Raw genomic sequence first — 15499 nt, 5'->3', positions numbered from 1 at the left:
TGACGGGGGTGGGGAGAGGTTCGCAGACCTCTGGCCACCAAGTGCTTGACCAGATGGAGTTTTGAGCACCAAATACAAGCATGTCAGTCTTGTCTGCATTAATCTTCAGGGAGTTGTCCTTCATCCAGCCAATAATGCTGGACATACATTGATTACACCTCCCTGCTACCCACTACAGGTCATTGGAAATGGAGATAATGTGCGTGTTGTCTCAGTCTGCATATGACAAAACTTGGTAGCCAAATGAACACACCAGGTTTGCTAGAGGGGCGACATTGTCATTGAAAAGGGTGGAATTTCCAGATCACTGAGTTGGGGGCTAGGTGTACAAACAATAGTAATAGCAATGACCAAATAGCGGTTGTTTACAAATCGCTGTTTGACAATCACTAATAATTAGAAAATATGATCTGGGTGGCATGACAGGGAATTTTAGAAAATGCCAATCTTATTTGCTGCGTTTTTAAGTCACTGAGCCAAAACAACTCTCTGTAGAGCAATTAGTCAGTGCACAATGGAACTAGGTTACTTCAATGACCAAGGGTAAAGAGGAGACAAGCACAATGAAGCTTCAAAGAGTGAAACCTAAGAACAGAAGAGAGGTATTTGTTTGTGCAAAAATTAGGAGAGAGCTCAAGTAATGGACATATTCAAAAGAGGTGTATAAAACAACTTGTTGACGTTGCGAGGGATGTGGACTTTGTCCACAAATGAGCACTTCGGGTTGGCCCCTAAAGGATTAAAGTTATGTCACATCTAAGAGAAAGAAACAGGAAGCACATCTGCCACTTTCTGTGGAGACACACACACAAGCACACACATACACACACACACACTCCCTCTCGGTCTCTCTCTCACACACACACACACACACAAACATTTGGCATGTGCTGGGAGTAAATCAAACTAAATAATTATGAATCATTGGCACAGGTGGGGTTTATTTTATTTGGATTTGAAAAGATCATATCTCTCATGCAATACCATCTTTGCTACATTTTTAAGTATTAAAACCGAATCTAAGGAGCAGAAGGGGATATAAGAAAAAAAATCAATGGTTGCTTCGTATTGTTTGCTCTTCTGCCAAGATGGAGCAAAGGTAACCTTGTAACTATGAATGTTAGATAACTTGGGAACCAATACATTTCCCAAGGCATAGTGTTAAGGGCCCTGGGCTATTGATTTATTTATGTTTTCCTCCATGAACAGCACGCCGAGGAAAAGTTGACACATCTTATTTATAACTTTTGCAATAAAATATAAAACAGGATGTTGCAGAGTGTGTGTGGTACCACCTAGAAGGGCAGTGGTGTGACAGGTGGCTATTGAATTGAACACAATATTTTATTGAGCTCGAAGGCCTCAACAGAAGGTTCCTATTGAGACAAGCCAATTTAATCATGAATATTCTTGACTCAACGTTTAGTAGTGTAGGTGGAGCACAACTATGACCCTGAAGAATGGGCTGGGCATGAGTGATCATTCCATGTCGGAAGGGTGAAATCCATGCCTGTTTTCAAGATCAGCACTGATTTTGTGAATGAGCTCAATTTAGAGGGCACACAAATTTACCTTATGTGGATAGGCTAAAATCTGCAATGGATCCTTACCTCCTGGACCTACTGTGGACACTCCCCGTGCTAGGATAAGTTTCCATGAACAGTACATTAAGCAAATATGTATACAAAAATATATTGACTCACTACCACGAATGCATTAAAAAGGTCAAATGGAGAAAACTGGATAAAACATACTGAGCAACTTTCACTGAATTTTATACGGCCAATTGTTACAATGGAAGTCAATGTTTGAGGGAATTAATGAGGCAAAAAACTCTTTAAGTGTTTATAAGGGTATTTTAAACACAATTAGGTAAAGAGGCAGGAAGAGATACTATTTTAAAAAAGGCATTGAGGCTAAAGCCGAAGGGAAAAATGTACCTCCATCCTCAGAAAGTTTCTGTAGGAGCTAGTCAAAAATTGTGCACATGGCCACCTGGCAAGCACGTTTAATGTTAATGGCCACTTGGTCCCTGATTAGATAGTAATTGATCCCTGGAGCCTCTGCCCTTTTGCACTAAAGAAAGCTGCAACCCCGTCCACAGTTTTTGTTATGTTAGATGGAATCTCACATTAGCAAGGTCATGCATAGCTGGAAAATCTCCTTGTCAGAGAAGGCACTTTCAGAAATCAGCACAAGGCAGAAAGCAAGCAGACGCACACAATGACTTCTCAGTGGGCTCGAATGTGGAGGCCAATAGTGAAGGAGCTCTGCACTCTCCAGAAGTAACATCCAAGTTAGATGAACATTTAAAAACATTTAGGGTGTTCATTCAGTGTTAGACAAGAATTTACTTCACTCCTCTAAATGTATATCTTGCGCCAAAATGTATCATAGGAGTGTGCAAAATGTGAATGTTTTTCTTTATGAAGAAGAAGCATTTTGCTAAATTATCCATAATACAAGAAATACATTTCACCAGTACCTCTATTAACTTTTTATTCTGAAGGTTTATATCCCACGGAAAAGTCATGCAATATACAAATAGGAGATTCACGTGAGGGGAAAATAGTGCGTCCAAGGACAAAACTTCTATAGGTTAGACATTGTCTCCCTCAACCAGTTTCCCTCAAGCATAAAACACTCAGAGGCATATTCACAAGCTCATTGCGCCACCGAAACATCACTTTTTTTAATGATCCGGTGGCGCACAGTGCATGCCCATATCTTTTCATGGCCTTGTAGATGAGGTGTAAGCCATGCAGCACAAGTTGCTGCGTTGCCTTACATTGCGGCAGGGAAGCATTCCATGGGTGTTGTGATACTGCCCCAGATTTACAACATAGAGTGAATCTGGGGCAGCGGCAGAAACTTACACCTCCCCAGAGCAGGCGTAATGACGAGAAATGTTTAAATTTCTCCATGTATTTTTCTCTTTCCTCATGTGATGGATTCTGCAGCACACATAGAACAAGGAGAATGCCTTTCGTGAATGTTTTCGTGCACAAAGGGGCTCCTTCCTGCACAAAAACAATCATGCCAACAACACAGACACCCTTGCTCCATGGTGCTAGGGTGCCTGCTTTGGCTCATTGCTGCAATTTTTGCTCCGGCACTGGCTGAAAGGACAGGAATGCATTGTATCTTGTAAATATGGTCCATACTTCTCCTTTTGAATTGGCGTAGGGCAGAGCAGCAAAATGATTTGCAATGCTACTGCACACCAATTCTCTGTAAGCATGCCCATCAGACTTAGCCTTGGCCCATGCAGGTAAGAGTGGTGGGGCAGTGGGGCCGGGTTGGGAGGAGATTCGACAGACAACGACGAGGTAAATTAAATAAATAAAATAAAAATCCCCGGCCCACCGCTTTTACTTGCACGGGCTGTGGCTGCCCAGACTGTTGCATTACTTGAATTGTTGAAAATGTGGAGTATTTTGTGCAATGTGAGTTTCAGGAATAGCAGCCCATTAACCTTATTTAATCAAAATCTTACATAGGTCTAATCAGTAATAAGTGGTGCAGATAGTGCAGCGGAGCTCGTGAAGCTGTTTAGGTTGTGTAGGAAGGAGTTGCATGTATGAGAATATATTTAATTTGGGAAAATGAGATGTGGTAACTGATGGGGGACACCAGCACTCATTTTCGGGGCCCAGCACTTATTTTTTATGCATCAACTGTTTATCAAAAGACGGAGGATGAGAAAGAAGGGCAAGAAGGAAAAACTGTGACAAAAGGGAGAACGCAGGAACATGCTAGAGTGAGATAAAGGGGCAGGGAGTGTCTTGCAGTAAATTAAATGACTTTGTGTGAATTTAAGACTGCGGAGCTTTGGTATTGGGCACACCAACATTTAATTGCAAAGGCTGCAGGCTTCTGAAAGTTGGGCATTGGAACTAATTATTTTACAAATTAAGCAGTGACTGACATGCAGTTCTGCAAACAGGTTGGGGTATATTTAATTAAAAAGGAAAATCAAGCACTAAAGCACCCAATAGTTCAATAATTGGAAGTCTAACTTGGTTCAAATGATAGGCCATTGACAGAGAATAAATCCAGTCCACTGAAGTTCAGTTCTTCCTTTACTTCAAAGTTAGGGTTACAGACAGAAAAATCCAAAACCCTGCAGCCGACACGTGTTTCGTCCTCCTGGACTTTTTCAAGGCTGCAAAATTATATTACACTAAAATTACAAATATTGAACAGTTTTAAATGTATCGTAGCCGATGTCACTACTAGCAGACTTTCTCCAAGAAAAACAGGAAAATAAGGATGAGTAACATCATACCTATAAAGCATAGAGCAACTGTGAGTGTACAAATCTCCTCAGAGATTCCGTTACATTAAATAGTATATTAGAATGTAGGGTAAATCTTTCCAGAATGTCCCAGTCATGAACAGTATTTTCTATTTTTTTTTTTTTTTTTTGTCCTCATACTACAAAACATGCTCTTAGTTCAGGAAAAAAAGAGCTTCTTAGACCGATATTATAGCCCAAAGAGAGAGAACATCAACTCCGGTCTATTCTCATTGAAAGGTGGGTAAATTTAGCCCCTGGGGGATGTCTTCAAAAGGGGCTTATCGGATATAACCAAGGCTCCTCCTCATTCAAAGGGCGTTCACTCCTAGCTTTAGCTAGCTTCCCATCATCTCGGCCCAATGAGCAAGTTCATAATCATTGGACTAATGAGTGCATAAATTATATTTCTTTACCTAAATAAATCCAGAAATAAGTGATGAGTGGCCAGATCTACAATAAATGATGAAAAGCATCAAACATAGCAGCAAATGAAAAATAACTCAAAATTATGTAGATCAAAATATGATGGGGATAAACTAATGCACATTAAGTTAAAACCTAGGGGTTGTAGATATAAGTTATAAACCAGTTATCCCATAAATCCCAGAATGTAGTTTTTTTAGCCCTTTTACATGCTTGATCTAAAGTTGAAATGCGCTGGACTGAGCTTATCCATTCAGATTTAGTAGGTGAGATAGGTAAGATCCACTTTATGCAGATCTCCCTTCGTACCAGAAGAATCAAGACAAAAAGAAGTGCCTTCTGGTTTCTTGATAGGGCCAGGTTATCTATCCCCCTTGGAATTACCCCGAAAATGACTATAGGTACTGTTAATCTAACCTCTTTTCCCATAATTTCAGAAATGATCTTACTCACGTGATCCCAAAAGAGCTCCAACGAAGGACACTGCCAGAACATATGTACCTCATTTACGTTGATTTCATCACACTTCGGGCACTTCTTTGTCGCTCCATTCCCCAATTTAGAAAGTTTCAGTGGCGTCCAGTAAGCCTTATGGACAGTAAAGAGATGGTTTATTTTTAGGGGGGCAGCTTTCACATATGACCAAAGAGTAGACATAGATACTTGCCCGAGAGTTTTGAGGTCTTCACCCGGCATGTCCTTCTTCCAGCTCTCTGCAAAATGATTCATTTTTTCCTCTCCAGTCTCGATCATTAGCCAATACCATGCTGCTACTTCCTTTCGTGCTGGTCTTGTGCCTATTCCTTTGACCAGATCGCCATTTCCTGCCTTTTCTTTACTTATTGATTTGGCCCAACTTAGGATTTGCAAATACTTAAATTTAGAAACCGAGTTATTGGTTAAGGTAGAGAAGCACTGCCATGGGATTAACTCATTGTCCACTATTAGCTCTCCCCATATTAGTATCCCGGCTCTAGGTAGGGGGAGTGTCAGGGCATCTTGTAGACATGCCGGAGTACCCGGAGAATCACAAATCAGCGTTTCTTCGTTATAATAGGGAATGTCTAGTAGTGCTCTCACTTGAACCCATACTCTAATAGCTGCTTTAAGAATCTTCAGTCTGACCTTTTTGAAGAATTTAGGATGGCCAAATTTTAAAAGAAAGGAGTCAGCTTGTATATTATGAGCATCTGTTAAGGCTGTAAAGAGAGGTGAGTAGGTCTGACTATCATTTAAAAGTTGACGTGAATTCTTAAGATGAAAAGCACAGTAGTATAGATATAAATCAGGAGTAGCTATACCACCATTAGATTTTTTCCTCCTAAGTTTTTTGGGGGAAATTCTGGGATTTTTCCTACCCCATATAAAGGAGGAGAATAAACCTTGTACCTTCCTGAACCAGATTTGAGAGAATTCTAAGGGAATAGTATCAAATAAGAAAGTAAATTTAGGTAAGATTGACATTTTCAGCAGGTTAGATCTGCCTACAATAGAGAGAGGGAGAAGATCCCATATCTGTAACTGCTGTCTTACACTTGCAACCGTTTTATCAAAATTTAACTGAGCTATCATATCTATATTCTTTATAATTTGAACCCCAAGGTATCTTATTTGATGTTTTACTAGATCGCTTTTATATTGGGAGTTCCATATCATTAGCTCCGTTTTCTGCTGATTTATGGAATATCCCGAAACTTTCCCAAAATTCTCCAACTGATCCCAGATCGCAGGAAGTGCTTGTTCTAAATCTCCTGTCAGGACCATGAGGTCGTCCGCATATAGACCTATTTTCCTTTCCCAGCCCATACAGCTAAAGGGGGGAATAGTGTGGCATCTTAGTTTGCATGCCAGTTGTTCGATATACATATTAAAAAGAAGGGGCGAAAGGGGACAGCCCTGTCTAGTCCCTCTGGAAATTTTAAGTTGTTTTGTTAAGATCCCGTTAACGAGAATCCTAGCAGAAGGATTATTGTAGAGAGCCTTTACTGCTGCTACAAAGATTTTTCCCAGATTGAAGCGTTGGATTGCTTCTATTAGAAAGGGCCAGCTGACCCTCTCGAAAGCTTTAGCGGCGTCAAATGTTAGAACTGCCAATGGAATCTCATATAAATTTGCTAGATCTATTGCTCCAATAGGGTCGTGGGTTAATTCATGCAATTGTCTCCCCTTCATAAAGCCCCTTTGGTCGGGATGTATTATGGAACCAGCGACTTTATCTAACCTCTTAGAGAGAATTTGGGTATAAAGTTTGTTGTCACTATTTAACAGGGAAATAGGTCTGTATGATTCACAGAATTGTGGGTTCTTATTAGGTTTTAAAATGATTGTAATCGTGGCCTCATTCCACGATGCCGGTAACTCCTGAGCCAGGGAAAACACAGAGTTAAAAAGTAAACTTCATTCGGGATAGCATCCGGGCCTGCTGCTTTCCCTTTTTTCAGGTTTTTAATAACTTGCGACACTTCTTCTAACCTGATTTGATTATTTAGGCTATTGCTATCAACAGTCGAAAGAGTGGGGAGTTGAAGATCTCGAAAGAAAGCTTCCAAGTTTTCTTCACTCGGGGTTAAGTCTTCAGAGTATAAATCTAGAAAGAAGCGAACAAAAGCCTCCTCAATCTCTGAATCCTCTTCTTTAATTGTCCCAGTACTTGAACATTTGAGGCTCTTCACCATATTTCGAGCGTAATCTGATTTAGTTTTCCATGCAAGGAATCTACCGCAGCCCTCTCCATACTCATGATGGGCAAGTTTACTTGCCTCCCATTTCTTTTTATTTATTGCCTCAAGGTGATCTATTAGCTCATTCTTGGCTAGAGATAGTTGTTGTATTCTGTTTGGGTCATTTGGCGCTCGTTGTAATGCTGTTGATTTTTGAGAAATGTTGTCTTCCATTACCTCAATGCCCTCCCTTGCTTTCTTATTGTGTATTATAGACAGAGAGGTCAATAAGCTTCTTAAAAAGGCTTTATATGAATCCCAAACAATATGATGAGCCGCTGAATTTACGTTAAATATGAGAAATTCCTTTGTAGCTGTTTTTAACCTATCAATAATTAAGGGATCAAGGAGTATTGCGCGATTCAGAGTCCACCTTCTTGGTAAAGAGCGCTTTGGTAGAGCAACTTCCAGGAGTACGGCCGAGTGGTCGGACAGATGTTCTGGCAGATGAGTGACTTTAGTCGTATCTTTACTAATGATATATTCCACCAGAAAAAGGTCGATCCTTGAATGGGGGCCACATTTCTTGTTATGAAAAGTAAATTTTTCCCCTGCAGTCCTTGAAGTAGATTTCTTTTTACCCCATATATCCAAAACTCCTCCCTTAGTCATTAATTGTTGTAGGACTTTTCGGGTTTTTTGTGTGGCCCCCACCGCTCTTTTAGACGTAGAATCAAAATTAGGATTTAGGACTACGTTAAAGTCTCCTCCCATTATGATTCGGTCATTTACATCTCCCAGATGGAGGAACAGAGACTGAAGATGAATCGGCTCATCAGTGTTGGGGCCATAGTAACTAGCAAACGTAAACCAAATTGAATTATTTTTTGCCCTGGCGGTTACCCATCTACCATAAGTATCTGCCGTTACATTCCCGATGACTGCTCTGATGCTTTTCTTAAAAATAATAGCTACACCTTTTGTCGGAGTCATTTGTGTTGAATAGAAACAGTGCTCTATCCATTTATGATTTTTAAGTATTCCTGCCCACTCTTCCTTGGTAAGATGTGATTCCTGAATGAGTATAATATCATAATTAGTAATACGCAAATATTCCAAAACTTTCTTCCTTCTGGCAAAAAACCTAAGCCCATTCACATTCCAAGATAGAATTTTTAAATTTTGTACTCTATCGATACTTTATCGTGAAGTCCACTAAGAGTACCTTCCTACCTACGATGTCATAATTTCTAGAGCAATATTTTGTGACTGAGGACGATTTATTTTAGTTTTTCTCCCATATGCTCCCCCGTCCTGTGATTAAAAAATGTTCTTGAGTTTTTTGATTTATGTGCATTCTCTTAAACCCCACCTCCCCTTCCCTCCCTGGGGAACCCTCCCTCAACTCTAGAGGCATAATAAGCCTCTTTCCAATGGGCTCTCACCCTCTCTTGACGGATAAGGATAGAATTTGTGACTTAATCATTAATTGGATGAGCCTTTAATCTGATTAATCCAAGTGCTAACTTCTTCGGGGTCTCTAAAATGAAACATTTGGTTCTCCCACATCACCTTCAGGGAGGCGGGTAATTGGAGCTTTGCAGTGGCTCCCAAGGTCTTCAGTTCCTCTATCTGTTTTCCCAATTCCCACTGCCTCTCCTGTGTGGTGCGTGAAATATCCGATCTAATGCGGAAAGACCAGTCCCCCTTGTTATAAACCCCCCTTTTTAACCCTTCTGAAATAACATTTTCTTTTATGGAATATGTTTTAAAATTTACTAGTATCTTTCTGGGATTTTTCCTTCCGGGCCTTTTAGTAAAGGGATCTCGGTAAATTTTTGGGATATCGTTTTCTAAGATCGACTTCCCAATCTCAGGGTGGAAATCGTTTAGGAGATCAATTATAAAAGTTTTTAAATCTCTTCCCTCAAGATCTTCTGGAATGTTTAGAATCCGAAGGTTGTTTCTTCTAGTGTTGTTCTCTAAACTCTCCAGTGTGTCCGAGAATGCTCTTTCTTTCAATTTTAGTCTCTAGATCTCCACTATATTTTCCTTAACCTGCTTTGAGAGGTCTTCAACTGTAGATTCTACTGCTTCCACTCTACCTATTATTTCATTAATTCTTAGTTTGAGTGACGCGCAGGCCCCCTGGATCTTTTGCTGATTTCTTTCAGATGTCATAAATTTTTCTCTCATCTCAGAGATCAGATTTAGGAGTAGATTCTCTGTGGTGGAACTGGATCCTATCATCTGTCCTCCTGCTCCTCCTCCCTGCCCGGCTAACTGGGATGACGGCTTATCTGAGGAAGTGCTTATAGCAGGAGTTAGAATTAAACTGGAAGCAGAAGTGGAGTTGGAGCTAGCGCTAGTGATTTCTAAATTTTGCTGCACTAAATCTTGTTCTGTAATACCGGTTCGAGGTGCTGCTAATGCGTCCTCCATTTCTGTAAAGCTAGAAAAACTATTCACCAGCAAAATCATGTCATTTCTCTGCTCCATGGCTCCCAAACCACCATCTAGCTTCTCTTGCTCGTGATTGTGGGGGGCCTGGGCAGTTAAAACTCGGGTCTGAGCTTGTACTTTAAAGTAAGTATGAAGAGATGGCGTAACCCGAGTACTCACTTGGTTAATTAACTTAGGTTGATTATATTTTGTTTTTATAGGTTTTGTAGATTTTGTATTTTTTTTCTCTATTACATGAGGTCAAGTGATCGTTTTCTCCACTTGTACTATGTTTAGCGGCGCTTCAGTGCGGGACAAGTCCTGCCCCCAAAGACCTCTACGACGCAGAGTGTATCTATTGAGGGTACTACAATTACTCCTCCCCGCTGTAACTTCTGCAGCCACAGAACTCCCTGAGGACTGTTGAGCACCAAGATTACCACTACCGCTACCAGTTTAATTTCCTACATTCTCTCCCTCTGAGTGTTGCCCCGCGTCCCCTTCTTCTTTTTTCTTACCACGGTCATTAGCGAGGGGCGCTGCTTCTCCTCGGTAACTTCCCTGTCGCTTTCCGGTGCATTTACTTGTTCGGCTCCCGCCTCCGCAGCTGAGACCGTACAGGGGCTTCCGCCTCCGAGGAAACCAATCCTAGCAGCCGCGCGTCGGCCCCTGGCAATACGCAATGCTGCCTTCGCCCAGATCCCACCTCTCAGCGGCAGATCGGCGTCTCCAACCACCGCGGCCACAGCGAAAATCCTCGCAGCGGGAGCCGACCTCGAAACGCGAGCCAGAGATCGCCAGAAAAAGCAGAGGCACATCAGGTAAATAAAATCACAAGCTTGTTACGATTTACCCCCGAGTTCAACATTTCAAGGCTTCGCCCATCTAAAACGTGATTTTCCTTCCATCAGGAGGGGGAGAGACCGCTGCCGCCCGGAGCTAACTAATGGCGCCATGTTCCCCCTGATGATTTAAAACAAAACAATATTGTAACGTGTTTGCACAGATCAACCCCCAACCAAGTCAGACTTAAATTGGACATAGTCATGAACAGTATTACTAAAGAATCTATAAAGGGAAACAAGAGAAAACCAAGAAGGGACTGGCATCATGAAATATCTCAAACAAATGGCTTAAGGCATAAAGAAATTGGGGAATTAGGGGTCAGAATAATAGTCTCTCCTAAGGGCACTTACCCCCAACTCCTGTCTATTCCTTTACAGTCAGGAAAAAGTGGGTAGATTTGACCCTAATAAGTCAGCTGTAAAGAGAACAGACCAGACATAATGTAAACAGCTGAAAAATTGCCCCCTTTTGAAAAACAGAGGAGCGCCTATACCATTAAAATGGCTAAGTAGTCCGCCAATGTTAGACTGCCGCAAAGTCGCTGCCTGTGTGACAAGCCGTGCAATGAGACCTAACGTTACCCCCTGCATTCTGGCCAACACAAAGGGTTGCCTGTACTTTCAATAAGTAAAATGAAAAAGCGTGCACCCAAAAGCATTCGAAACTGTAATGCAAAACCCACATATGCACATCATGAGCATTCGCAAATGGGGGCAAATCTTAGAGGAAATGCCGTTCACCTAAAAATGTCTCACGAGACATATGGTCTCGAGTAGTACTGATCCTGAATACATAAATGCTCTCCATCAGCCTAAAACATGTAAAATTAAAGTGACGTGACTGACATAAGTGACCATATAGGTTAGAGCAGGCATTGACGAAAAGACTAACAACATACAGCCGACAAGCACATATGGTGTATGTATTGGTATAAGCCACATTCACAAATTGTAGCAAAAAAAGAATTGAGTGGCATGTCAGTACAGCGAATTGAATAAAACAAGCTAGAGATGTGCAAGACATAAATCTAATCTCAGTGATAGATATCGTTGGTACAGAAAAATTAAATTTCCTTGTCTCTGGTGGCTTTAGCTGTGGAAATGCCATGTATGTGAGTGACTTTGTCTGGTCATATTTAAAAAGGCAGAAATGTAACCTAAGATCAAACATAAAAGACGGAGCACGTCTCAACCGAGTATAGTGACATAGAACGGGTGCCATATTGGCATAGCATTGTACACCACACAAGGAATGGACACCGAGCTGTTTCCTGACTCATAAGTAATATTCTAATGATGTAGAGTTTATCAAATGTATATGGAGAGAGGACAAGGGGAATAAACCATATTCATGCAGTGATGTTTGTGAGGACACAATGCAAAGTGAAAAAGCATACCCACAAATCCCACATGTCACCTGTGAGTTGACACAAAACAATCGCCATGTTGGCATTATTATCAACAAAATGCGTGCGTAAAGGACCAACCCACTGTATGTCAAGTAGAAAGAGTATGGCACTATTGGTTCAAACAAAAACAAGGTAGTAGCACACATGATCTAAGTATCAGTTGGGGAGGACAAATTGCACAGAACAGGATACTGCAATGATGTTTGTAAAGTCACAGCATGAGGGGTGAAATCTAAAGGTAGTGGATCCTAATGTATCACTTGATGTTTCCATAATTCTGTTAGGTGAAGACCAAAAGAGGCAAGCAAAATGTTAATCCTTGATAGTGAGATACATCAATAGGAATTCTCAATGGGTAACTAGACAGGTCCACGTCCTGTTGTGTAAGAGATAAACAGCATGTCTGCAAACAATCAAACATTGTCAGACTTGAATAACAAATTGTCGCCAATCTGGCTATCCTCCCACTTGTAGACACACATGCGTATACATTTCTAAAAAGAGATGCATTTCCTTATCTATATTTAACCCCTGTTCCACTGCTCGCAACTTGAGAATCCAATTGGTTGCACACTGCTTTAATCTGAGCATTCTCTCACCACCTCTGGGTGAGGGTCTCACTTGCTCAATTCCATGGAAGCTGATATTGATTATTTCATTATCCTGATGTGCCTCATGGTAATGCATTGCAATGGAATGGTTTGGAGTGTTGTTACGGATTGCTCTTACATGTTCTTCAATCCTTTCTTTCATTGGTCTATCTGTGCTGCCAATATATATTAAGTCATAGATGCATTTTATACAGTAAACAACACATTTAGTGTTGCAATTGATAAAGAACAGATGTTAAACTCTTTGGATGTATTGTAGTTAAAAGTTGTGATTTTGTCAGATGGGATGCAACACACACAACAAGACCCACATTTGTAAAAACCTACTTGGGGCACAGGCAGCCACAAGTCCTTTTTTGGGGCTATTAAGAAGCTGGGACACAGATACGGTCTCAGTGTTGTACCTCTGCCGTGTGTTAGCAGTGGTTTCCTACTGATAACCTCCTTGAGTGTGTCATCCCGGGTGAGTGAGTACATGCCAATGTCTCCTCAAAATCTTATACACTTCTGTACTCAATACAGAGTAAGGAGAGATCAGTGCATCTTTATCTTATTGTATTCTTGTTCTTGCTCTTTAGTAGAGTTGTTTGTTTAACATTGTTGACTTTATCGTGTGCTTGCGTTAGTGGGGCTCTACTGTATCCTCAGTTTGAAAATGTGTTCTCTACTATATTGAGTTCCTGATTTAAAACCGTTTCATCACTACAAAGTCTCTTTTTTCTAAGCATCTCTCCATAAGGGATTGACTTGATCTGTGATGGTGGATGGGCACTGGTGGCATGTAGCAATGAGTTACAAGCTATGTGTTTTCTATACAGCAGTGTTGTAAGTTTGTTATCTTCGACCTGTATGCTGATGATTAAGTAGTTTACTTTAAATGCACTCTGTTTGTTTGTGGACGATATATTGTTAATTTTATTGTTAAGCTACTTGAAAAATTCTACCAAAGCTTCTGTAGTACCGGACCACAACATCAATATAACACCCCCAATACAGGCTGTTATCCAGCCACTCTGCCACGCCCTCTCTCCAAATGTGTTTCAGTTTCATACCATCTCATATAGAGGTTAGCAAATGAGTGTGAAAATGTTGCCCCCATAGCTACACCCTGAATGTGACGGAACCAATTACCATTGTGTGTGAAGAAGTTGTTCTCAAGAACTAGTTGAATCATCTCCATTAGCAGATTGGAATGTTCAAACAGTTCAGCAGGACAAGGATCTAAGAAATGTTGTACTGCTCTCATGCCTAGGGTCATCAGAATACATGTACAGAGTGAACAGACATCAAGCGTGACAAGCAGATGTCCGGTTACCCACTCCACATCAGTATCCTGTAGGTATGATGGTAATTCTTCTTAATAATGGTTAGAGAAATAGAGAAATATACTCTAATAGTCTCTCAGTGGGAGAGCCTATTCCAGAAATGATCGGTCTCCCTGGAGGTAAACTGTTTTTTTGGGTGGATTTTCGGCAAGTTGTAAATACAGGGGCAGACCAGTGCATAATTGAACAGATATCTAAATTCCAGATCCCTTATCAACCCCCAATCCCTCCAGTGTTTAAGTCTTTTCTCCACTTTCAAATTGGTATAGGAGAGTGGATTTCCTGAAAGCTTAGAATAGGCCTTATCATCTGATAATTGTCTGTCAATTTCTCCAAGTTATTCAATGTGGTTCATAAGCACCACATTACCCCCTGTGCCAGCTTCACCAGGGTTTTGTCATTTTTCAGCATGTTCAATGCTCTTCTTTCCTTAACTGATATGTTTTGTCTAATGCATTTGGTACCCCTAGGGTATTGATCTTCTAATTTGTACAAGTCCTGGGTTACCAATGTCAAGAATTGGTCTGTCAAATTATTGGTCGGTAGACATGGAGTGAATTTAGATTTCTTTATGCGAATACTGTCACCCTCCGTGAAAGTGCTGATACCCAAACCTGTGAGCATTATTTGATCATCAAGGGATAGCAGAAGTTGGACATCCCTTATGTCACCTACTGTGGTACTGTTGACACCGCTATAGCAGCATAGCGTGACATGTTCACATGACTGTTCATTCCTAAAAAACTTGCGCAATGTAAGTTTTCCACTGAATTTAAAACAATTGACATGAAGTGCTGTGAAGTCTGGCACAGAACTAGCACAGAAACTGAGGCCTCTGCTAAGCATTTTTATTTCTACTTTATGAAATTCATGATCCGACAAGTTGACAATATTAATGGTGTCATTGGTTCCCTGGGTATTGTCACTAAGAACCACCCCCATATCTACTTCTGATTCTGGGAGACCGACCTGGTAGTGACACCCTCCCTGGTTCTTGATCTTGTGTCTGTGTCTTGATTTCCCCCTCTTTGTTTTCTTTGGTTGTTTTCTTACCTGTACTGCAGTTTGTTACCCTTGTGGAATCTCTGTAAGTGTAAAAAAATGGGATCTGTAGATGTAGAAGTGGTGGGTCTGTCTGATGAAGTTGCCTCACTGCTAGTAGCACTGCTGATGCTTGAGACGTCCAAAGTGCTATTAGTAATGGAAGTGTGAGCCAGGCGTTCAGTCATATATGTAGTGATATGAGTCTTGACATTGACAAACTTTCTCGCAAAAGTGTAGACTCTACCATTTTGGTAGTTTCTCTCATCCCTTTTTTTTTGCACTTTCTTATCCTTAATATAGAATTGATGTTTTCTAAGTTCCTCCTTAAGGGTGCCATAATGTCTATCAGTTGCCTCTGGTAGGTTTAAAGCTCTGATTGCCTTCTATTGTGTGTTAATTTCATCGAATGGTTTTGCCCTTTTGAACTCAGTGTCCCTAAT

This window comes from Triturus cristatus, chromosome 12 (assembly GCF_964204655.1).
Source record: "Triturus cristatus chromosome 12, aTriCri1.1, whole genome shotgun sequence".
Lineage (NCBI taxonomy): Eukaryota > Metazoa > Chordata > Amphibia > Caudata > Salamandridae > Triturus > Triturus cristatus.
The sequence above is the reverse complement of the archived record's forward strand: the minus strand, read 5'-3'. Positions refer to the sequence as shown.